Below are 26,637 nucleotides of genomic sequence, written 5' to 3'. Positions count from 1 at the left end.
GTAAAAAATATTTGCCACAGAAAAGCTTTTCTTAGATTTCTGACTTCTGGCTTTATCTGTGACCTGAATTCCTACATTCATTGTAATTCAACATTGCTCACAATGATAGGAATACATATTCATCAAATTCTAAGTTTACAGTTTTGCATTTTCATATTTTCTTCAAAAGTTGTTTGAAGGAAATCATTTGTGTTGGTGGCCCCGAGTAATCCTTGGTTAATGGTGCCCTGGGGTGCTCCTTTTAACTCAGCTGAAACCTCCTCATACCCTCCTGCTACACTTCCAGAAAGGATGTCACAGCATGGAGCTTATAAGCTTTTTGATGTAACTCTTTCCACCAGTCCTGAATGGGGAACAATGCTCCTGGACCAGTTTTACTATGATAGGAGTGCAATATGCGCTTTTTACACTTTGGCCTCAGTAATGCTTTCATCATTCTTTTAAAATATGATGGTGAAGGGTAGGTTACCATCACTAGGAGAACACACTGCAGGTCTCACTTTTTCCATCCCGAAAATGAGAGGTTTTGACTTAACAACTTCTAAAAGATTTAAATCAGTGTTGCTGTGAAAACGCTACCGCTATCAGCAAAGAGAATTTTCTGAGGACTTCCACTAAGAAATTTATGACTTATCACTTCATTGTTCTGGAGATAATATAATTGTACCAAGACAATGATTCTAAACGTAGGACAAATGCTTGTCTTCAGCTCCTAAGAGGAATTAGCTATTGCAACAGCATGTTTGATTTGGAGTTTGAAGAGATGTGGTTTGAAACACTGCTGCTACTACGTACTGAGTGTGACAATGGGCAGGTTATTCAGTAATATCTCCTACCCTAAGTCCTGATGTGTAAAATGGGGAGAATAATCTAAATATTTCCTTCTTAAGTGTGTTGCAAATTTTAGCCGTGATAATATATTGGAAGAACTTTCTAAAATACCTTAAAAGGCAACGTGGCATGAAGACTTCACACAGGCCTGAAAGGATTTATTAGAAGTGATGATTAGTGATAGGAGTAGAACCAGGAAAACTCTGTACACAGAAAAAACCACAGTGTGCAATGAATTTTTCTGGTACACTTAGTAATTCATTGCCATGCAAGTACCTAAAAGATTCTGAATGGCCTCTGGAGGCAAACCGCCTTGCACATCCTGAGACAGAAATACTGAACTGGATAACAGAATGAAGCAGACCATTTTCCTTTGGATTATGTTTTGTTTTATGGTTTCTCCCATTCATTTTAATTGTTCTCTGCAACGTGAAAAACAGGAAAATGTGTTTAATAGGAATGTACGTGTAGAACCTATATAAGATTGTACACAGAATCAGGGAGGGTGTGTGTAGAGAGAGGTGATGGAGGAGAAGGAAAGGGAAAACATCTAAGCTATATGGAAGTGATTCTAGAACACGGAAAACAAAAAAATAATTTAATATAAAAAGGCAATGTGTAAATATTAAGTATTTTTATTTTTATTGTAGCGCTTTGACTATCCAGTTTGGAATAGAATGGATAGAGCAAAGGAAATAAAATATGCTGAAAGGCAGCTTCGTGGGACTAGAAGTTTACTTCATATCTTCAGATTGATGAAGCACTTTTAAGACCTGTTCTTTTTGAAAACTGAGTTGGACAGAAATGTGAAATAGGTGAAACTCCCTTAATTTAATTTTTTCTGAGGAAACTCTGCTTCTTGGCACCTTGGCATTTATTTTGAATTACTAAGGAAAATCAGAATACATAATTTTGTTTTGAGTAACATTTTTTTTCTGTTTGTTATATTTAGATTCCTAACGGCAATGAGAAAGAAAAATGTCTGTTGAATAAAAATCTAATCCTACACGACGAAGTTGCCAAGCTCAAACTCGAACTAGACACAGTAATAATTAAGGATGAAGAAAAAGAATGTCATTGTATGGAAGATATAAAAGTTTGAAAAGAAAAGATTGAGGAGCTTCAAAAGAATTACAACTGAATGCAGAAGTCTTAAGAAAAATTACATTCCAGTGCAGTGGAAAAGTACATGATCTGACGACTGAAAATGCAGTGCTGAACTTTAAATTGAACAATGCAAAACAGAGACAGAGTAGAGAGAGTAATTGCATCATGAAGTTCCCATGCGATTTCTGCTGTTCTCGATCATGAGCAAAGTGAGTCATCAAACTAGCCCATGAACATTCCTTTCAGGGAGAATGAGATGAGTGGCTTTGTTTACAACACAAGCTATCATGACACCCCTAGCTTAAGAGAGAACAATGGTGTCCTTCCTCATGAGCTGTCTAAAGCTGAAAGAAAAACCAATAGTTTAGAGAATTAGCTGTCTGGTGCACGATTGCCTCAGGGAAAAGACACCCATTTAAAAAGCATACAGAGAGAATTAAACCTTGCCCAACAGAAGAAAAGGAACTTCAACACACAAATCAACTGAAAAAGGGGAAAGTGAACAAGTTACATTATCAAATGGGAATCTATCCAAGAAAGATTAGCACAAATCCAGATTGAAAATATGTTGTTTCAGCAACAGCTTGAAGACACCCAAAAGAAAACCATGACTAAAGAAAAGTTCTTGAGTGAATCCCAGGTACTGTTCATTGATCTCTTGAATACAGTTTGTGCTGACACTGAAAAACAAGTTCTTACGGTAGAATAGAGAAGTAAAGTGTTGACCAGTGAATGTATGTACTTAAGAGAGCAAATGTGTATATATGAAAATGTGAAGGCTGAAAGAGAGGTACGGTTTTAAAAATTCTGCTTGGGTAAACATTTAACTTTTTGAAATGAAAGTCAAAATTGATTTGATGAAGATAATTTAAGCATTGAATTTTCAGCAGGCACGCAATATTATTAACTTTTATTGTCAAAATTTTGAATTGTAAGAAAGAAGAATGAGAAGCAATAGTATGATAAAATAATACCATAAAAATGCATAAGTAAGTGTGAATTTAATAATAGTAATGAAATGTAATACAGTAAAATACAGGTAATTAAGTTCATAAAAGTAAATACTTAACATATCAAATTAAAATTTTTATTAAATAGAAATAAATTTTCATAAAGAAAATATTTATGTAGAAATAAATAAAAATAAATACATAAAAGTATAAAAACAAAATAAAAAAATAAAGTGTCAGTATCATCTTTTAGGTAAGATGACTCACTTTGCTTAAAGAAATTGTATAGTCAATGAAATTTTCTTTTCATTAGCATAGATAGTGTTATCTCTTGTGCATAGATATTGATTAATTTATTATTCTCATTCCTTTCCAAATATTCCATTTTCTTAATGAAATACAATAAATTATTTGAAATGCTAAAACTTCTGAAGAATCCTACAAAATTTTGCTAGTAATAATGTAGCAATTAAAATCACATATCTCCCTTGAGATACTCGTGAGTATTACCGTTACCCTTTTCATAAGATTTTTAAAATATTTATCAGTCTGACGAGTTTTTCTTCATACTCCTTTGAACTAGTTTTAGAAACATTGAAGAGTGAATCATATTTTTAGTGGAATTCCAATGACTAGTCTCTACTTTTCTTTAAAATTTAGGACAGTATTTCTATTAAAAGGAATATAATTATGCACTAAGCATTAATATTTTTTGTGTTAATAAACTTATTTTTTTTTTTTTGCAGCTACAAAGTCAACCAGTACATATTTACTTTTTTTTTGGATTTTTTAAAAATTTATTTATTTAGCTTTTAACATTCATTTTCACAAAATTTTGGGTTCCAAATTTTCTCCCCATTTCTCCCCTCCCCCCGCCCCAATTCACTGAGCACTCTAATTGCCCCTATTACCGATCGACCCTCTCTTCGAACATCCCTTCCTTCCCTTGTCCCGATCTTCTCTTTTGAACTGTAGGGCTAGATAACTTGTTATACCCCATTACCAGTATTTCTTATTTCCTAATAGTAAGAACAATACTTGAGAGTTGTTCCTAAAACTTTGACTTCCAACTGTTCTTCATCCCTCCCTCCTCACCCATTCCCTTTGGGAAACAAGCAATTCAATATAGGCCATGTCTGTGTAAGTTTGCAAATGACTTCCATAATGGTCGTGTTGTGTAAGACTAACTATATTTCCCTCCATCCTATCCTGCCCCCCATTGCTTCTATTCTCTCTTTGGATGCTGTTGCTCCCCAAGAGTGATGACTTCAAATTGCTCCCTCCTCCCAATGCTCTCCCTTCCATCATCCCCCCCACCCTGCTTATCTCCTTCTCCCCCACTTTCCTGTATTGAAGATCAGTATTCATACCAAAATGAGTGTGCATTTTATTCCTTCCTTTAGTCGAATTGATGAGAGTAAGCTTCATGTTTTTCTCTCACCTCCCCTCTTTTTCCCTCCACTGAAAAGTCTTTTGCTTTCCTCTTTTATGACAGATAATTTTCCCCATTCCATTTCCCCCTTTCTCCTCCCAATGTATTTCTCTCTCACCACTTAATTCCATTTTTTTTAAAGATATGATCCCATCCTCTTCAATTCACTCTGTGCTGTGTGTGTGTGTGTGTGTGTGTGTGTGTGTCTGTGGGTGTGTAATCTTACCAACTACTCAGATACTGAAAAGTTTGCAGAGTTACAAATATTATCTTTCCATGTAGGAATGTAAACATTTCAATTTTAGTAAGTCCCATATGACTTCTCCTTGCTGTTTACCTTTTCATGCTTCTCTTCGTTCTTGTGTTTGAAAGTCAAATTTTCTTTTCAGCTCTGGTCTTTTCAGCAAGAGTACTTGAAAGTCCTCTATTTCATTGAAAGACCATTTTTTCCCCTGAACTAATATACTCAGTTTTGCTGGGTAGGTGATTCTTGGTTTTAGTCCTAGTTTCTTTGACTTCTGGATAATCACATTCCATGACCTTCGATCCCTTAATGTGGAAGGTGCTAGATCTTTTGTTATCCTGATTTTATTTCCCCAGTACTTGAATTGTTTCTTTCTAGCTGCTTGCAAGATTTTCTCCTTGACCTGGGAACTCTGAAATTTGGCCACAATGTTCCTAGGAGTTTCTCTTTTTGGATCTCTTTCAGGTGGTGATCCGTGGATTCTTTCAATATTTATTTTGCTCTCTGGTTCTAGAATCTCAGGGCAGTTTTCCGTGAAAATTTCATGAGAGATGATGTCTAGGCTCTTTTTATGATCATGGCTTTCAGGTAATCCCAAAATTTTTAAATTGTCTCCCCTGGATCTATTTTCCAGGTCAGTTGTTTTTCCCCATGAGATATTTCACATTATCTTCCATATTTTCATTCTTTTGGTTTTGTTTTGAGATTCCTTGTTTTTTTATAAAGTCATTAGCCTCCATCTGTTCCATTCTAATTTTTAAAGGACTATTTTCTTCAGTGAGCTTTTGGACCTCCTTTTCCATATAGCTAATTCTACTTTTTAAAGCATTCTTCACCTCATTGACGTTTTGAAACTCTTTTGCCAATTGAGTCAGCCTATTTTTGAAGGTGTTATTTTGTTCAGCATTTTTTTGGGTCTCCTTTAACAAGGTGTTGGCCTGCTTTTCATGCTTTTCTTGCATCTCTCTCATCTCTCTTCCCAGTTTTTCCTCCACCCCTTTAACTTGATTTTCAAATTCCTTTTTGAGCTCTTCCATGGCCTGAGCCCATTGAATATTTATTTTGGTTGTTTGGGATACGGAAGCCTTGACTTTTATGTCTTTCCCTGAGGGTAAGCATTGCTTTTCCTCATCCAAATGTATGGGAGGAGACATCTGCTCACCAAGAAAGTGACCTTCTACAGTCTTATATTTTTTCCCTTTTTTGGGCATTTTCCCAACCAGTTACTTGACTTTTGGGTCCTTTGTCAAGAGTAGGGTATTCTCCGGGAATCTGTGAGATTTCACTTCCTCCAAAGTGGCACAATCAAGCGTGTCCTGGTCTGGATGCAGAGAGGGATTTCTATGCCAAGAATCTTAGCAGATACCTCTCCACTGGCACTTGGCCTCGAGTTCCCAAGTCAGCACTTGGGGCTGATTTTCAGATAGGCTGGATGGCAGGGCCACCATTCAGTGTGAAGCAAAGAGCAGCTAGCCCAGGGCCTCCACCCAGGGCAGAGGCAAGACTCAGCTCTTCAATGGCCCCAGGGGTTTTTACGCTCCAACAAGGGAGCTACCATAGGGGCTGCTGTGCAAGATCTGTGGCCACTGCCTGCTGCCAGAGCTATGGGGAAGCCATCTCCCTTCCTGGTCTGCTGATTGAACCCCATCACTGGCCTTTGGTGCCTGTGGGCCAAGGGGTTTGAGGCCTCACTGTTGCAACTGCAGATTCAGCCCCTGAGGTGTCCTCACTAATCTTATTTTTTAATTGTTTGGGCATCCCTACTAATTTTTTTTTATCTCAGTATTTTTTATTGTTTTAATAACTATCCTTGCTCAGTGTCCAAAATTGCAGTTTCTGGAATCATTGCCTTTTATTTGTTGAATATGCATTGCCCCTTACAATCTACTAGCAGTTCTCATTCTCTCTGATTCATCATCAATTCAATGGGGAAACACGTCACAAAAAAATTTTTAAATTTTATTTTTAGTATATGTGGTCATGAATTTGAATCCAGTCCTTCCATGCTACAATTCAGTTTACTTGTATGAATTTAGTTAATTAGGTCAGTTTTATTTTCACAAGTTTTTATTGCCATCTTTCTGCTTTCTGCTTCCTTCAAAAATTTACTAGACGTTATTTAAATTTAGTGTTTCAAGGCACTTAATATTATCTAATAAGAGAAAAAAAAGCTTTAGTTCCTTTTATTTTTTGGTTTCATTTTCTCTTACTCATTGGTGCATTCATATACTTTACTGTATGGTGAAGTGAAGATGATATTTTGTAGCATATCTCTCTATGCATTTGTGACTGTGTATTTCTGTGCATATTTGGACATATGGATATGTGCATATGGATGAATATACTTAAGTATGTAGAAACACTGACCTTGCAATATACTGTGTATACATAAGTGGGAAATCTACCCTATTTTTATTGTTTCCATTTTCTCTGTCCATTGGCTACAGCCAGACGTGTAATTCCCATTCTAATGGATAAGAGAATTGCTTTGAAGGCTTGGCAAAGAGAGTTGAACATGTGAAAGGTAGTTAACAAGGATATATGTTGCGGTTTTGGCTGCGAGCAAACTAAAACATACTTGTCAAGTGCTTTTACTAAGCCTGATAAGGATATCAGCGCCTATGTTCATTCTCAAGGGGAAACTATGAGAGGAACGAAAATGCATCCCTTTCTTATGCATGTCTTCCTCATTGTAAAGGCAGGGGCAGAGAAAGAAAGTAGTTCACGTTTCTGAAAAAGGGAAGGGGAAACCCCTAATGTTTCTATCAAATATAAAAACTATTGATTATTCCCACTCCATTACATCACCTTCCATGTCAATTTCAGATAAAAGAGTTTAGTCTCTAGGTAACTTTGGAGGTCTTTTAATTTTTCTCTGAAAGAGGTGATGGGGAAATCAGGTTGAATGCATTGCTTAATGGGGAGTACACTGAGCAAGAAGAAGACAGCATTTGATCCATGCTGAGTGGAGGTGAAGTTGTATAGTTAATTGAGGTTTGTAGTCTCAGGAGCCAAGTTCCAATCCTTTTCTCTCTCAATGACTGCCTTTAGGATCGTGAGCAATTCATTTAACTTCGTTGGGCTTCAGTTTTCATGTTGGCAAAATGAGGTGCTTGTATTAAATAGTCCTTAAGATATCTCTAGCTGTAAATCTATGGTAATTATGAATATATAAATGAAGTTAAGTTGAAAGAGAAAATATTAATTTCTGTACATTTTAAAAGTGTATTCGTATTTTTATGAGCTAATATCATGTCATGAACAGAAATAATTTGGAAATATTTCACTCAGGTTACAGTAAGAAAGCTTCAACAAGAACTTGCTGATTCTTTGTGATATCATTCCATGACAGTAGTTTCACAAGTTGCATCATTTTATCGAACTGATTTTGAAAATAAGAAAAAACTACAGAAGAAATTAGATCAAAGGAAAAGTAATGTATGTATGCATAAAATCTGTAATTTCTCACTGGTTAACGGAAAGTGTGTTGAGTGTGCTATTTCCTTTATTTCATCAATATTATAAATTTTCTGAACACTATGCCTGTCATTTACACTCACATAAAGCCAGACATAAAAACTCCACCAACTGTACACTTGAATTTTAATATATTAAATTATATTATATTTAATAATTTTTTTAATTTTTCATTTGTAACATATTTCATATCACATAAAACAATTCCCACCTTTGGTCGGGTGATATCTCTTTTAAAGTGTTCACAATGTAGACCGCAATGTAATTTTTTTTAGCAGTATCCAACTGAGATACTAATGATAACTATGTATGCTAACTTCATAAGCCCTTGTCCTAATTGTCTCCACATTCCTACTAAGAAGTAGACGACCTTAGCTTACTGTTGTTGTTCTAAACTCCTAAGCCTAATAGCTTAATTTTAGACTTGACCTTGGATGTTCCCCTACCAACAAGCTATAATTTAATTGATCTCGTATTAGGCTTACCACCCTTTTGACTAGAGGAAATTGCCACTAAGTGTTAGGACATTGCAGCGAAAAACAAATCTCCCCAAATTCCTGTCAGTTTCAGGCAGGAATAGATTGTCAACTTGCATTCACTGAGGCTTCGAGTCTGCCAGCTATCAGTGGGGAAATTGAGTCAGGAGAATCCTACCTCAGCCCAGGCTGTACAGCCGCTCTCCCACCCTTCCCATGAGATCACCTTTTTCAATTCCTATACAGGCTTAATGGCACCATGGATTGGAGGCTCAGATTACTATTTTGCTATCCATATATGGAGTTAGATTCAGAATAACAGTCACTTAGTAGTCTCATAGCATCTTCAAATAGCAAGTTGCAATGACCACGGTTTCAGTTATGACTATAATTTCACATTGGCTAAGGCACATCTTTTGAGAGAAGTCTTAAGTGACTTCCATGCCGTTCTATACCTGTTTTAGTTCCCACTTAAATAACGATCATAAAAACAAATTTACCAATCAAACCTTAACCTTTCCATCAATGCCCATTTTACCCCAGGTTACCTGACTCTAGGAGGTTTAGAATAAAATGCATTTCCCCAATCTAACGATGTCTCTGGTGTAGTCTCAGTAATTAATTCTGTCAATTGTTTTAATGTTAAGTGCTTTAACATCACTTTGTAACATGTCCAATTATTCTCCCTATCTCTCCCGTCCCCCCACCCACTAATTCCCTGCATTCTGATTACCCCTTCACTCAATGAGCCCTCCCTTCCATCACACCACACCCTTCCCTTTTCCCCATCTTCTGTCTTATCTTGTAGGGCAAGATAAATTTCTGTACCTCACTACCTGTGTTACCTGTTTATGGGTTATATGCAATAAAAATTATCAGCATTCCTTTCTACTGCTTTGAATTCAACCTTCTTTCCATCCCTCTCTCCTTCTCTCCCTCCCTCCCTCCCTACTCATCCCCCTGAGAAGGCAAATAATTTAATACAGAGTAAATACAGGCCGCTTTGAAGAAGACTTCTATAATAATCATGTTTTCTAATACTAACTATATTTCCCTGTATCCTGTTCTATTTCCCGTTATGTTTTATTCCTTCATTTAACCTTCTTCCTTCCCAAAAGTGTTTATTTCTAGTTATTCCCTTCTTCCATTTGCCCACCCTTCTATCATTCCCCTCACCCCTCTTGTTGCCTCCTGCGCTACATTCCTCTAGTATAACAGAGATTTTTATACCAATTTGAGTGAGCATTTAATTTCCCTCCTTTAGACGAATGTAGTGAGAGTAGCATCACTTACCCCCTGTCCTCTTCTCCCTTTTCTCCTCCATTGAACTAGATTTTTCTTTATCTCTTTATGAGTTATAGCCCATCCCATTGCATTTCTTCCTTTCTCCTCCCAGTATGTTACTCCCTCACACTTCCGGTTTTTTCTATATATTATTTTTGTAGATATCCTCTCTTCTGATTCAACACAGCCTGTACTCTTTGTCAATGCGTGTGTGTGTGTGCATGTGTGCATGTGTATACAATCCTTCCACCTACCCAAACACTGAGAATAGTCTCAAGAGTTACAAATAATTTCCTTCCAAGTAGGAAGATAAACACTTCAGATTTAGAGAGTTTTTTTATGACTTTTCTTTCCTGTTTATCTTTTGAAGCTTCTCCTGATTTTTGTGTTTGAAAGTCAAATTTTCTGTACAATTCAGGTCTTTTCAACATGAATGCTGCAAAGTCCTCTATATCACTGAATGACCATTTGTTCTCCTGAAGTATTATACTCAGTTTTGCTGGGTAGCTCATTCCTGGTTTTAATCGCAGTTCCTTTGACTTCTAGAATATGCTTTTCCTAGCCCTTCAATCCCTTAATGATGAAGCTAACACATCTTGTGTTATCCTGATTGTATTTCCACAACACTCGAATTCTTTCTTTCTAGCTGATTGCTGAATTTCCTACATGACCTTGGAACTCTGAAATTTGCCATGATCTTCCTAGGAGTTTCTCTTTTCGGGTGTTTTTCTGGAGGTGGTAGGTGGATTCTTTCAATGTTTATTTAGTCCTCTCGTTCTAGAATATCAGCACTGTTTTCCTCAATAATTTCATGGAAGATAATGTCTAGGCTCCTTTTTTGATCATGGCTTTCAGGTAGTCCAATAATTTTTATATCGTCTTCCCAGAATCTATTTTCCAGGTTATTTGCGTTTCCATTGAGGTGTTTCACATTATCTTGTATTTTTTCAAACTCTTTTTTGTTTGTTTTCCAACTTCTCGGTTTATCTTACACTCATTCATTTCCCTGAACTCAGTTCTCTGTTTCAGAGAACTGTTTTGCTCACTGAGCTTTTGAACCTTCTCCTTCTTTTGCCTAATTCAACTTTTTATTGCCTCCTTCTCCTCCCTGGCTTTTTGGACCTCTTTTCCCAATCGTGTCAGTCTCTTTATAAAGGTTTTATTTTCCTCAGCATTTTTGTGATTGTCCTTGAACCAGGTGCTACCTTGCTTTTCGAGTTTTTCCATTGCCTGAGTCTACTTTAAGTTCAGTTTGGAGGCCCTGGAGGCAGAGGTCTTAACTTCCTGTGACAGTAAGTCTTGTTCTTTCTTGTCTGAAACGATGGGAGGAGACAGCTGGTCACCAAGAATGTAACCTTTGATGGTCTTACATTTGTTCCCCTTTTGGGGCACTTTCACAGCCATTTACTATCACTCAGGGATGACGTTTAGATCAGCTGCTCCCTACTGCCAGAGGCTTTCAGTTGAGCTTCTTGAACAATGGACCCAGGTTACTTCCCACCCTCTGTGGCTTCCCGTGTCTGCTCCTGGCCTCTGCCATCACTTTGGGCTATTGCTGAAGAAATCCCTTTACCTCTCCCCAGCTGGGAAATCCCTCCCCCATTGACTTTGGGTGATTTCTGTGTTGCTTGTGGGTTGAAGTAAGTGGGATCCTCCCTGTTAGGAGCTCTTCCCAGAGGTCTCTTCAGGTCCTCTTCCTCCCAGTGCCGCGTGGCCAGGGTTGAGCTCTGCTCTGCTCAGCGTCCTGTGAGATAGACCTTTCCTGTAAGCCTGCAGGTTGCCTTTGACTGGAAACCTCTTTTGCTCTGTTGTTCTGAGACTTCTGTTGCTCTACACTTTGTGGAGAGACCTTTTTACCGTTATTTTGTGGGCTGTAGGGGAAGTGCTAAAGTATATGCATCTTCCTACTCCTCCATCCTAGCCCCACCCAATATTTAATCATTTCACGGCATTCACTCTTTATGTGGTTGCCAATTTTGTTTTTCTAGCCTTACACAAAGAATCAGGTGTTTTTCCAACTGCCAATAATAAGTAAATCATTTCTATCATACTTCATATTTAGAAAGACCTTTACATTTATTTCCTGATTTATTCCCCCAAACAGCACTGTGAAGTAGAAATTATTTGTCTCCTTCTCTTCGAACTACTCCTTGAATAAAAGCAAAATGTCATTTCGTCAAAATTTGTAAATATATAAACTACACATGCAAAATGCCATTGAGAATGGAAGTAATTAGGTAGAGAATCTCATTATTATCTTCTACCTTAATCAAAGTGACCTCACCATGCTGATTTCCAGCTCCATACGTTCAGCACCCTCTTCTTCTCACTTAGTTACACTTCCCTATTTAGTATACCTATCTAAAACCTATCTACTCTTCACTTCAAGGTGCCTTTGAATTACAAAAGTATGATTCTTTTGCCATAACACTTTTTGAACTTTTCATACCTATTGAATTCTTAATCTCCTGAATTCCACTTAGATTTGGACAAACCATAATTTAGTGGTTAACTTTATACTGATTGCCTTATGGTGTTCACATCTGTTAACAAATTATCATGTCCTGATTCTAAGTCTGTTTTTTTCAACTAGATTGTGGTTCCTTGAGGACAAGAATTATTTATTCTTCATTTACTCAATAGAGCTTCCTTTTCCCAGAGTGTTGGCAGTATAAGTAAGTGTTATTACTGTAACAGTAAAAGAAGTTGTAGTAGTTGTTCTAGCAGTAGTAGTACTAGTAGTAGAAAAATAAGAACAAGGAAAGTAAATGTTTATTTGTCGATTTTATCATGAATTGAAAGTTTACCCAACATTAAATTTGTTCTAAGGCAATAATGGGCCTAAAGCATTTTTTTGTTTTTCTGGTCTTATTTTTTATGCATTTTCAATTTCCCAGAGACCCAGTGGCAAAATAGAAATTCAGTATAAAATTATTTCATTCTCAACATTTTTAGTATTAGAAATTGTTACGATGAATGTGAAGTTAATCGTAGAATAACATGGCAGTCAAAGTCTCACAACCTGCTCCTTTTATTACTATAAAATGCCTTTCTCCATAATCAGTTGCTTTCCCACAGTTACATGTATTATGTAGTAGGCTATTTATCATGATACCAGCCCAAAATTATAGAAATAGATATTTCTGATAACGTTCAAAACACAGTTTCAACCTAGTATCCATCATACGTGGAAAACTAAGCAAAATCTATGTCAAAGCAGTCAAAAAGAGAACTTTGGATGGTGAGAATTTTCAGAGATACATTGGGGAATTTTGTATAGAGATTTGAACCTAGACTTTCAAAGATCTGCCTTCATATATGGTCTTAGGTGCGAAGGCATAGCAAGGAAGCAACAATTTAGAGTCCATCTCTGACAACATGAAATTGGTCATTTAATTCACACTCAGGGGAAAGTGGCACCATTTCTTGTCTAATTTTCCTGATGATGAAAATGTTCACTATGTAAGACTTCAGTGAAATGATAGTTACTTTCTTCATCAAAACTTATTTCATCAACCAGTGACTGTTAATTATGCAAATAGTACTATGATTGATTCTGAACAGGTTACAAAGACTTGGTGTAAGACATGGCCTCTTACCTTGAAGAATTTTCAATCTCACTGGGAAGCCAATACAAAACAGAGGAAGTTCATTTATTATACAAGGTAGAATTTAAAGAAGTATTAAATAAATGCTATACCTGTAAGTATTTATATAAAGGAGAGATTATTATAGTTGGAGATTAGCGCAGGTGATGTTGATCCATTACTTGGTTTCCAACGCCAAAAATATTCCATATAAATTTGCTAAGTTAGTACCTCTGCTGGAAGAACAATTGCCGAATACCTACATTATATATGTATATATCTATATATATATATATATATCTATACACACACATGCATATATATGTATATATGCATATGTGTATATGTGTATATCTGTTCCCCTATATATATGTACACAGAAACATATGCATGTGTACATACACAAATTGTCCAAAATCTGCGTCTGACTGTGACTTTTACCAGATTTTGAGTCCTACCTCAGTCCATTGCTATCCACATGATTTTCAACAAATGGCTTCCTGTTTCAGGCCTCTGATTCCTCATTTATTCCATGACGTGCTAACTCATCGCTAGTATCCCTTTCTGCTCTCACAATCTATATTTCTAAAAGAGTAAACTGCACTTCTGTTACACACCTAGCAATGGATATGAATTGGACTGAATAGTTGTTGAGGGTCCCTTACAATTTTGAAATGATATCCTTATTCCCTTTCGTTTTCAATAGCCTCCTTTTCTTAGAATTTTTATCTCTTTTCCATCCTTTCTCACATTCTATATTCCAGTTAAAGTTAAAATGTCTCTGCAGAATTCTAAAGAAAAAAGTGATGAAAAACTTTACAATATTGTTCTGCCCAGGTTGAAGAGCAAAATGACACTCAAAGACAAAGGCAGGGTCTGAGTGTCAGTTCTTTGCAAGATGGAATTCTGAATAAGCCTCCATGAGTGAACAAAGAAATAGAAGCTACTACTTCCAAAATGACTCAGGCTGGTCACCATTTCGAGTGAGCAGTAACGCCGATGGGTGAGTGGCGATACAAATACATGGAAGACAACACTCCATCAGGAAAAAGCTGTTCAGAATATCTCTGTCAAGCCAACAGATGGCTATTGCCAACCCCCTTCCACCAGAGTACATAAATGCCAGAAAGACTGTCCTCCTCACAAACCAACTGCAGTAACTGCAGAAGGTTGTCCTGAAGGCTCTATGGCAGCACAGTTTCTCTTTACCCTTCCAGCAGACTGTGGATGCGGCCAAGCTCACTCTCCCAGATTATTACAGCCTCCTAAAGCTCTTGGAACATAAATACTATGCGGAAGCCTCAGAATGTATAGAAGACTTGAAAATATTGTTTTGCAATTGTTTTGCAAGCCAGGTGATGACATTGTTCTAATGACACAAGTCTTAGAGAAACTGTTTCTGCAAAAACTGTCTCAAATGCCTTCAGAACAACTAGTGGCAGGTGGAAAGGAAAAAAAATGAAAAGGTACTCAACAATCTTCAGGAGTTTCCACTATGAAAGAAAAACCATTCCCTAAGGCATCAGAAAAGATAGCTAAACAGCAAGTGATTCCATCTCCTCTATGTCCTCAGACGTTACTTTCTGCATTGCACATTGCTAAACTAGCTCCACCAAGCTATAACACACAAGCTGTAACATAAGTGAAAAGGGGTGTGAAAAGGAAAGCAGATACTACAACCTGTATAACGTGGATAGATACAGCAAGTAGTGAATCTTCATCAAGCCTGGTTGAGCACAAATCTGCTAAAATACCACTTGTAATAGAAAAAGTAGTGAAGAATATCATACCAGATTCTCAGCAAAAATATAGAGTTGGGAACATGTTAAATTAACTGAGTAATTAAAATACCGTAATGAAATTCTTGAAGAAATGTTTTCAAAGGACGAAGTAGCATATACTTGACCTTTCCATAAGCCTGTTGCTAGTACTGCTCTAGGACTCCATAAGTACAATGATGTTGTCAAAAATCCAATGGACCTTGGCACAACTAAAGAAAAAGGTATAACCAGAAATGTAAGGATGCACGTGAATTTGCTGCAGATGTTCAGTTAATGTTTATGAATTGCTGCAAGTATAACCCACCAGATCTTGAGGTGGTAGTGATGGCAAGAACACTTCAGATGTTTTTGAGATTCAGTTTCCAAGATCACAGATGAACCCATTGCAAGAATGTCTATGTGCTATATAGAAAAGGATGTCACCAAAGCATTCTGTAGAGAAAGTAGCAGTGATGCTTGCCAGGCCTAGAGGCCTGAGGGCTACCCGAGTCTTCTTACCTCTATCCCGAGGTCTTCGGTTGGCCAAACCGGATGCTCGTATGAGAGAAAGGACGTTCCAGAGTCGAACAAGGGTTGAGCTTTATTTCAGGGTCTAGTTACAAGTGCAGGGGAATTCTTCCTTAGGAGGGAACGAAGAATCTCCCAAGGAGGCAAAGATCTTACAATAAGAGATTGGAAGTAGAAGTATAAGTGGGGAGAGAGGGGGAGGGGAGAGAAGAGAGAGGAAAAGCTGAGCCTTGTTGTCCTCACCACTCCGTGCCCCTCCGCCCAAGAGAGCTTTCAGGCTTTCCTGATCCTACTTAAACCCTCCAGCAGCATAGTTTTCTTCTGAATTCCGGGCTGTTAGATAACAATAGTGTGCCCAGATCTGGAACAATGTCGAGGGCGGGGAGAGCTCTCTCCCATCACGTTTCTCACGGGAAGAGGCGGAAATACACGAGATAGCTCGGTTCACCTCGATTCCCAGTCGTTTCCTGGGGGGTCTCGTGAGAACTCTAAGATTTAGAAGTTCCCACCTTTACCCGCCCGAGACTGTCCACCTGGAATTGAGCTTCCATCCCCAGCAGATGCTTCCTTTGAAGACAACTCTTTTGGAGAGTCTCCTGATGAGAGAGTGAAAAACTGCAGGAGCAGCTTAAATGTGTTCATCAACACCTGCAAGTTCTGTCTGAAGGACCTTACCAAAAGCTGAAGAAAAAGAATAAAAGATCTAAAAGAGAGAAGCAGAAAGAAACAAAAAAAAAATGTATCAATAAAGATGAAAGTGAGAGGAAAAAAAATTAAGCAAACAACTACAGAAAAAGCTGAAAAATAGCCTGCCAAACATTTCAAGGAACAAATGTTGGCAATAAATCTGCGGAGGAAGATAATGCTAAGCCTAGGAACTATGATGAAAAAAGGCAGTTAAGCTTGGCTATCAACAAACGCCGCAGAGATAAACTTGTGTGAGTCGTCCATATAACAGAGTTAGGAGAGCCATCTTTACTGAATTCTAATTCTGATGACATAGAAATTGATTTTGAAACACTAAAAGCATAAATCCTGAGAGAAATAGAAAAATACGTTATGGTGTGGGAAAGAGACCCAGGAAATCTCACACTGTGAAAACACAAGTGTCCAAGGACATGCGGGGGGCGGGGGAGTGCGGGGCACAAGGTTGAGCCAGAAGAGCAGCAGCAGTGACGGCGGTGGCAGCAGCTCCTCAGGCTGGGGTAGCAGCAGCAGCAACTCGAGCTCTTCTGATAGCAGGGATTCACGTTCAGGTTAGTGTCCCTTTTCCATCTCTCTGTGTAGGTGGCACACCTGTTCCTTGAAAGACCAGAACTGTTCTCTTTATGGAGTATTTGTTGCATCCAACAGGAAGGTGTGATTTGTACTGCCAGGTCCATTTGCCTTGCTTTCCATCCCAATCTTTCCCTCCCACCTTCAAGTATGTGAACTTGTATAAGTCTCTCATAGACTGGTAATGTCCCAGAGATAATTAATAGTTGATGAAAACAGAGACGATTGCTTAATAAAAAGTTTGAAAATGTGAGATCTCCATCAACTTATCACAATAATAAAGGGTCGCTAAAGGCATGTCACTTCATAGTGACTGTGACTATCATCTGGTTCCTCATGGTAAGCAAGCCTAAAAAATGTTGTCTCTGGTGTGGGATACTTCATTCATAAATCCTCATCAGCAAAATGGGGAGGATGACTACAAATATGTCTCTCAAAAGGTTCATCAAAGTTTTAGGTGACATGATGTTTTGAAAGTACTTTTGAAAAACCGTAGAAGGCCCACATAAATAATTAGGTTTTGCTATTTTTATTGTAACATCGTGACTAATCCGTGTGGGATAGAATGGATAGTGCAAAAGAAATCAAATATACCGAAAGCAGACAGCTTTGTGGGCTTAAAATTACAGTCCATATTTTCTGACTGATGAAGCACTTTTAAGACCTGTTCTTTAGGAAAATTGAGTCTGACAGAAATGTGAAATAGAAGAAACTTCCTCAGTTTACCGAAAACACTATCCATCTTGGCCTCCTGGGGTTGATTTTGAATTTCTAAGCAAAACTCATAATTCATGAATTTATTTTCACTAACATATTTTCTGTTTATTATGTTTGGGTTCCTGTTAGGAATGAAAAAGAAAAATATCTTTTGGATAAAAATGGAATCATACAGGATGAATTTGCCATGTTCAAAGTGGATGTAGACGCAGAAACAATTAAGGATCAGGAAAAATAAAATCAATATGTAGAAGACATTGAAGTTTTAAAAGCAAAGAATGATGAACTTCAAAAGGAATTACAACTGAATAAAGAAGCATTAATTAAATTCATATTCCACTAGGGTGGAAAAAATAAAAGTTCTGACAACTGGGAATGCAGCGCTGAACTCTAAATTAAACAATGCAAAGGGAAGGACAGCAGTCTAGAGAAAGAAACTGCATCATACTGTTCCCTTCTGATTTTTGCTCTTCATGCTCATGAGCCAAATGGGACATCAGAGAGAGCTCTTGAACATTCCTTTCAGGGACAACGTGAAGAATAGCTTCGTTTACAACACAAACTAAGTCATGACTTTTCTAGCCTAAGAGAAAACCGTGGTTCCCTTTGTTAAGAGCTCTCTAAAGGTGAACATAACCACTAGGTTAGAAAAAGAGGTGTACCATGTACATGATTCCCTCAGAAAAAAGACATTCATTTGAGAAAGCATACAGAGAGAATTACACCATGCAAAACAGAAGGCAAAAGGAATTTGAAAACACAATTGACAGGAAAAGGATGAACCGATCAAATGCGTTGTCAAAGGGGCATGGTCAAGATGCTGGAGTAGAAGCACGCACCTCTAGCACTCTCCTCCCACAGCCCATTAGATACGTGTAAAAATTAAATCTAAACAAACTCGAGAGCAGCACAAGCCACAAAATGTCAGATTGAAAGAGATTTCCAGCCCTGAATAGCCTTGAAGTCCACAGAAAAGGTCTGTCATGCTGTGCAGAGTGAACCACAGAATAGGTAGCACAGTGACAGGGACAAGACTGGAGCAGGCCTCAAGAAAGCACCAGCAGCAGCTGCAGGTCCCATATTCCTCAACTCACAAATGCCAAAGACAGCTTCAAAGGTCAGTGAGAAAGCTCTTTCATTTGGGTGAGAAGGGAATGCAGCAGTCTAGGTGCAGGACCCTTGCAGTTGCATCTTCCATTGTTGGAGCCCTGGCCTAAACCCCTGGGTGAATTGAGAAACTGATGTGGATCTCAATCCTGAGTGGGGACCTTGGGGTTAGAAGGAATGGTAGCTGGTGTGGTGGAGCTAGTGGAGTCTCTGTAGAGGGAATACTGCTCACTGACCCGACCTGAGGCCAGGAGAGGAATCAATCCCTCCCCCTTGTTTTTGCCACCTCGCAGGAACTGAGAACTTACATGTAACCAGAGTAGACCCTCCTCTTGAAAAAGGATTCAAAAGTCAAGAAACTGGCTGGGGAAAAGTTCAAACAAGGGAAAAACCATGAGTATAAAAGACTATTTTCTTTGTGAACGGGTATTTCTTCCATTCTTTGGATGAGGAAGAACAATGCATACCATCAAGGGAAGTCAAGTCTTCTACATCCTAAACCTCTAAAATACATATGCAGTGGTCTCAGGCCATATAAGAGGTCAAAAATGATTTTCAAAATCAGCTAAGAGAGGTGGAGGAAAATTGGGAAGTGTTATGAGCGTAATGCAAGAACATCATGAAAAACGAGTCAACAGCTTGCGAAAAGACAACCAAAAAAATACTGAAAAATTTAGCACCTTTAAAAATAGACTATCTCAAATGGCTAAAGAAGCCCAAAAAGCCAATGAGGAGAAGAATGCTTTAAAGAGCACAATTAGTGAAATGGAAAAGGAGGTTCCAAATCTCACTGAAGAAAATAGTCCTTGAAAAATCAGAAAGGAGCAGATGGAAGCTATTGACTTAATGAGAAACCAAAAAATTACAAAACACCACCAAAACAATGAAAAGTAAAGAAGATAATGTGAAATATCTCACTGGAAAATCAACTGACCTGGAAAACAGGTCCAGGAGAGACAACTTAAAAATTAAGGAACTACCTGAAAGCCATGATCAAAAATAGAGCCTAGACATCATCTTTCATGAAATTATCAAGGAAACTTGCCCTGATATTCGGGAACCAGTGGACAAAATAAATACTGAAGGAATCCACCAATCACTTCCTGAAAGTGACTTGAAAAAAAAACCCACCTAGGAATATTGCAGGCAAATTCCAGAGATCCCAGGTCAAAGAGAAAATATTTCAAGCAGCCAGAAAGAATCAATTTGAGTATTGCAGCAATACAATGGGGACAACACAGGATCTGGAAGCTTCTACATTACGGGATCAAGGTGCTTGCAATATGATATTGCAGATGTCAAAGAAAATAGGACTAAACTGAAAGATCACCTAGGAAGTGAAACTGAATATAACACTTTAAGAGAAAAAAATGGTCATTCAATGAAATCGAGGACTTTCAAGCATTCTTGACGAAAAGACCAGAGCTGAATAGAAAATTAGACTTTCAAACACAAGAATCAAGAGAAGTATAAAAAGGTAAACAGTGAAGAGAAATCATAAGTTATATACTAACCTGAAATATTTACATTCTTACACGGAATGATAATATTTGTAACTCTTGAAACTCTTCTCAGTATTTAGGTAGTGGAAGGGATTATACACACACATACACACACACACATAAGTAAATATATATGTATATATGGAGAGAGAGGGAGAGAGAGAGAGAGAGAGAGAGAGAGAGAGAGAGAGAGAGAGAGAGAGAGAGAGAGAGAGAGGAGAGAGAGAGAGAGGGAGAGAGGGCAGAGATTGACTTAAATAGGAAGGGATGATATCTAAATAAATAAAATTAAGGTAAGGCAGAGGTGAGAGGAAAAAAGTGAAGCTTGCTCTCATCACGTTTGATTTAAAGAGGGAAGAACATGCAAACTCAATTTGGCATGAAAATTTATCTTACACTACAGGAAAGTACGGGGGAAAGGGATAAGTAGGATTTGGGAGATGACAGAAGGGAGGGTAAATGGGAGGAGGAAGTAATTACAAACAATCAGTTTTGAGGAGTGTTAGAAATGACTCTTGTGAATTGTTTTTTCACATAACTGGGAAATAAGAAATGCAGGTAATGGGGTGTAGAAAACTGTATGGGGTATAGAAATGTATCTTGCCCTACTGGAAAAGAGAGAATATAGAGATATGGGAAGGAAGGGGTGTGATACAAGGGAGGGGAGACTGGGGGAAGGGGTCATGAGAATGTACACTGTTTTGGGGGTGGGGGAGGGGAGAGATGGGGAGAAAATTTAAAACTCACAATCTTGTGGAAATGCATGTTGAAGATTAAAAGTAAATAAATATATTGGGAAAAAATACGCAAAAATACATCTTGTCAAAAACGACCTTATCCAAGAAATACGTGCCCAAATTCAGTGTTCAAATATGTTCCTTCAGCTACAGCATGAAGACACCCAAAAGACAGTCATCCTTCAAGAAAAGCTATTGAGTCTTGCCCAGGTACAGTTTCTTGATCTCTTCAATAGAGTTTATGCTGATACTAAAAAGGAAGTTCTTGTGATAGAAGAGAGAAAAAAATGGTTAAATCAGTGAATGTAACCAATTTAAAAAGCAAATATGTAAATATGAAAATGAGAAAGCTGAGCAGAGGTAGATCTTTAAATAATGTATCTGATAAGCATTTAACTTTCAGAAATGGAAGTTAAAGTAATTTTGATCAAAATAATTGAGGAATTTGAATTTTCAGCAGGTAGACATTTTTAACTTTATTGTAAAAATTCTGCTATGTAAGAAAGGAGCATGAGAACCAATAATATGACATATGATAAGAAAATAATGACATAATAGTCTCTAAGTTAATATGAATGTAATAAATTAGTGAAATAAAATAAGCGTAATGAAATAAACAAATGACAATAATCTTAAATAAAAAATAAAATAAAAAATTAAATTATACAAATAAAATTTTAAAATCATCTTTTAGGCTAGATGGCTCACTTTGCTGAAAGAAATTATGTACTGCATGAAATTTTGACAATAAATATTGATAGGGGAAATCATTAATGCAGAAGTACTGATAAATTTATTCTTCTAACAATATTCCTAATGTTCCATTTTAATACTGTAATGGAATAAATTATTTGAAGTGCTAAAACTTAAGAAAAATTCTACAATGTCATGCTAGGAATAATATCACAATTCAAATCAGACATCTCTTTTGAGATACTAGAGCATATTACCATTACATGTTTTACAAGAATGTAAACATGCTGAATGGTCTGAGTAGTTGCAACTCAGACTGCTCTGAACTAACTTTTGAAACACTAAAGATTGTATCATATTTTTAGTGAAATTCCAAACACGAACCACCACTTTTCTGTAAAATTGAGGACAGTAATTCTGTTCAAAAGGATTATGTTTATGCATGTAGCATTAACTTTTGGGTGTTACTGATCTTATTTTTTAATTGTGCTTCCCTAGAATTTTTTCATTTATCTCCATTTTTTTTTATTGCTTTGGCACTTATTCTTGCACAGTGTCCAAAATTGCAGACTCTGGAAGCTAATCTTGTTTTATGAAATCAGTAATAGAAATTATTTGGACATATTTCTATCAGGCTAAAGTCAGATACCTGCAACAAAATTTCGTCTTTCCCTCAAATATCAATTGCAGACAGTAGTTTCACAGCAAGTCACATCATTTTATCGAATTGATAATGAAGATCAGAAAAAACTACAGAAGGAAAAAAATAAAACTAAAATCAAATTACGCAATTAATAATTTGTCCCTGATTAATGAAAAGTATATTCAGTATGATGTTTCTCTTTTTTCACCAATATTATAAACGTTCTGAAAACTACTACTACTAATACTAATGCTACTGCCAATGCTACCCCTACTACTAGTACTAATAGTACTACTGTTGCTGCTACTACTACTACCACTACTACCTCTACCACTACTACAACAACTCCTCCTACTCTACTCTTCAACTTCAAGAGACTTTTGACTGAATGTTTTCCCAGGCTCCTTTTTGGACTTTTCACCTGTCTTGACTTCTTAATCTCCTGAATTCCACGTGTCATCAGATAGCACATAATTTAGGATTTAAGTGTATATTCATTATGGTGTTCACATCTGTTATCAAACTATCATTTCTTTTTTCTAAGTCTTTGTAACTCAACTAGAAAAATGTTCCTACAAGACAGGGATTACTTATACTTTGTCATTTTTGAAAGAATTCCTTTTCACAGCATGTTAGCAGTAGAAGTAATTTTATTATTGTAGTAGTAAAAGTAGTACGAGTAGTTGTGATAGTAGTGGTAGCAGTAATTCTAGTAGCAGGAGTACGAGTATTAGCAGTAGTACTAGCAGTAGAAGAATAAGAACAAGAAGAAGAAAACGAAAGATTTATTTGTGGATTTTGCCATGAGTTGAAAGTTAAGCTAAAATTAAAATTGTTGCAAGGTGACATTTGGACTAAAGCACTTTGAGTTTTTCTAGTCTGATTTTTTTAAACAAATTTTCAATTTCCCAGAGCCCTCAATGGCAAAATACATATTCCATATATAATTATTGTATTGTTACTATTATTATTTTTGGAAATTGTTACAATGAAGGCAAAGTTAAGCGTAGAATAACATTGCAGTCACATTTTCCTAAAGAGTTCACTTTATTACCATCAAGTAGATTTCTCCATTCTCGGTTGCTTTCCCATATTTGTATGTAATTATGTATGCTATTCATCATTATGCCAACGAAAAAAGTATGGAAGTGGATAATAGCGATGTTCTTCAAAACATATTTTCAACCTAGTACCCATCATACGTGATAAAGTAAGTGAAATTTAAGCCAATGTGGTCAAAAACAGAATTTTTGAGGATGAGATTCTTTTCCACTTAGAGGTACTTTGAAGGAATTATGGATAGAAAGTTGAGCCTGGGGTTAGAAAGATCTGATATCAAATGTTGCCTCAGATGCTATCTGTGTGATACAAGTCATTTAATCTTTCTCATTTGGGGGATAATAACAACAGCTGTTTCCCAGGATTGGTGTAAGAATCAAAAGAGATAATAATTGTAAATCTCTTAGCTTTGTGGCCTTTATTTTAGGCATATATTAGACACTTAATAAATGCTACTGTCTCTGCTCCAAAAACATAGTGACTGACCATTCCCAATTATGTAAAACTAATCACGGCCTCCCACATTTTCATAAGCACTTCCTAATTTTAAAAAAGTGTTCTCTTCACCTGGTTCATTTCAGTTTACTTGTCTTAACTAAGAAATTATTGTGAGGGCCAGTCTCATTCCTATGGAAACTTTTTTCTTTTGCATTTTCATGTTTCAGAAATTTTTCTAAGTTTCAGAAATCAGTATAGCAAAGAAATAAGTTTTGTTTTCCATTTAACTCCCCTATCACTCATTGTCTTCATTTCCCTCCTTCTTTTAGGAGCACATTGATGGAAATATTAACCTTCCAAAGCTTTTGGCTTCAGGCTGCAGTCAAAAACTAGGTGTGGACCGAGCCCTCGAAGGTAAAGCAAGGAAGCAATAAGTTATAGTCCATCTTTGTCAGTACAAATTGCCTCATTTTATTTGTGATCAGGGAAAACTGGCACCCTTTTTCGTCTAATGTCCCAGAGCATGCAAGTTTTCAGTATGTCAGCTTTCAGTCAAATTACAGCTTCTTCCTTGTTCAAAACTTACATCATCAACTAGTGCATGTTAATTATGCTAATTGCACTATAGTAGGTCCTCAATAGGTTGCAAAGGCTTTGTGTAAGACATGCCCTTTCTCCTTGAAGAATCTGTAGCCTCAATAGGAAGCCAATGCAAAATAGAGGAATTTCATTTTTAATATAAGATAACACATAAACAACTATTGAGGGAATGATATACACATAAGTATTTATAAAAGGGAGAGATCACTACAATTGGAGATTACAGTGGATGGGATTAATCCCGTGGTGTTCTTCTTAACACAAGAAACACTCCATGCAAATTTGCGGAGGTAACACCTCTACTGGAAGAACAATTGCCAGATACTTAAATTTTATGCAGGCAAATGTACTTATGTTTTTATGGATCAACTATCCTATGCCATCTGTTACGTCCTCAGTTGTAGCCATACATAAATGAACACATTTTATGTACCCGTGACTAGTGCCGCTCATATTCTTTAAAATGAATTCTGTTTCCTCATTAACCAGTTCTTAGACATGAGTTTTATCTCCTCTGATTGTTTTCCCATGGTACTGGCATCTTAACACTTAAAACACAGTCTTTCTGTGATCCTTCTGCTTTTTTTTAGAACGTCTTCAACATCTATATAAACACAAAAAGCCATACCCATATCAACACATCTTTTTTATTCAATACTGTAGAGAAATCTTTGGCAAAGTCATCACATATAATATAAAGAATTACATCCTAATTTAGTTATTAGTTTCTATTTGTATGCGTATTTTCTTCAACTAAGATTAGAAACTTAAAAGGTATTGCATATCTATGGCATCTTTCTCTCCCTTTATAAAACGTGCCTAATTCTAAGGACCTCCCAGAGCCAACATGATAAATGTAATGCAGTCAACATTCAATACAGCAAATGTTTCATTTTTTTTAAAGACACTACTAAAATGCCTTAAAAATATATGTATTGAATGTGTTAATCACTCAGGGAAGATGAAATGATTAAGCATTTTGGGTCAAAGGCTTGTAATCTGAGTGATTTAGTTATGATAAGGAAACATGAATAAAAGTTAATAAACATGTCTTCATTGTGAAGTTTTAATTAAAACGTTCACTTTGAAAACAGATAGTTTTGCAATTTTTAGGAAAACTTTTCATGAGAAAGTCTCCTTATTAAGCCACAGTTGACCACTTTGTTTCACTTGTACATAGATAGGAATTATAATTACTCCTTCCCTTTGCCAATCAGCTCACCTTCACTTCATTTTATTTCATTGAATCGTGTGGCGTAAGATCTATACATGTGTTCTTACTTCTGCAGCTCCTTAATCAACAATTTGTTTCACCCTTCTGTTCTCTGCAACTATATCTATGAAAATGGGTGTACTCAATATTACTCAATGGTCTTACTTGCTCTCTGTTCATGGCTTGGACCACCATAGATGCTGGGGCATCTATATCACCATATAATTCCCTTATGAATAGAAGTTTATTTTTGCCATTAAAAAAAAAAAACAAACTAGTCTATATTCAGACTGTAGTTAGCTGATTCTGATGTCATTTCCAGGAACCAATCTTTTCTTTTCTCATAATAACCAATTTCATTTCTTCTTTGTGTGTGGTTTTGTTTTGCTTTGGGTAGTTACCTTCAAATTCTTCTGGAAAAAAATAATCAGAAGAGACATGCAGACAGAGAAATATTCTAAATCATCGTAAAAGCCTTTGTTCTCTTTCATTTCTCAAACGTGAGTTATGTTTTTCAGCATACCTTCTAGAGTCCCCTTTTCTTCCATCTTTCTTCTGAAGTCACTAAACATCAAAAGAAGTTATGATTTGAATAAATACCTCTTTATTTCTCACAGAAGGTCTCTTCTTTGCTCTATTCAACACATTATTGGCATGGAGGTAACAATTATCTTCATGGTGGTCTTTTTATAAAGACTTGTCGTAATCATTGCTGTATGTGATGGCCAATTATGTGGAAAGATGGATCTTGTTGCTTTGGAGCACGTAGTGAAACCAACAATGATCGATCCCTCTAAGCTATCTTTCAGTTTCACTAGAATTTTATTTTGTCTTCTCCCTTATTGTGGTGACTTCATTAAGGGTGTTAAGGATTTTTTGCAATAACAGAGCAATTTCTCAGTCATCGTACACTGAAATTACCAACGGTTAAGCTAATATTCATAAAATGACTTAAACTATGATTGTCTCAATACCAT

The 26,637-nt window shown here is 36.7% G+C and overlaps 1 long non-coding RNA gene and 2 pseudogenes across 1 annotated transcript; all 3 read left to right on the top strand.

The window, feature by feature from the left end:
* Positions 1–1,026: 1,026 nt before the first annotated feature.
* LOC140523409 (uncharacterized) lies at positions 1,027–8,040 on the top strand. The gene is made up of 3 exons (XR_011973395.1): positions 1,027–1,646; positions 1,784–2,578; positions 7,856–8,040. It is a non-coding gene; the product is annotated as an uncharacterized lncRNA (long non-coding RNA).
* A 3,240-nt stretch (positions 8,041–11,280) lies between these two features.
* Positions 11,281–16,102, top strand: LOC140522498 (bromodomain testis-specific protein-like; annotated as a pseudogene).
* LOC140522497 (bromodomain testis-specific protein-like) lies at positions 16,046–25,811 on the top strand (annotated as a pseudogene).
* The last annotated feature ends 826 nt before the right edge of the window (positions 25,812–26,637 follow it).

The sequence above is a fragment of the Notamacropus eugenii genome, chromosome 2 (genome assembly GCF_028372415.1).
Source record: "Notamacropus eugenii isolate mMacEug1 chromosome 2, mMacEug1.pri_v2, whole genome shotgun sequence".
Taxonomy (NCBI): domain Eukaryota; kingdom Metazoa; phylum Chordata; class Mammalia; order Diprotodontia; family Macropodidae; genus Notamacropus; species Notamacropus eugenii.
Note: the sequence above shows the minus strand (reverse complement) of the source record. Positions and strands in the feature narration are given on the sequence as shown.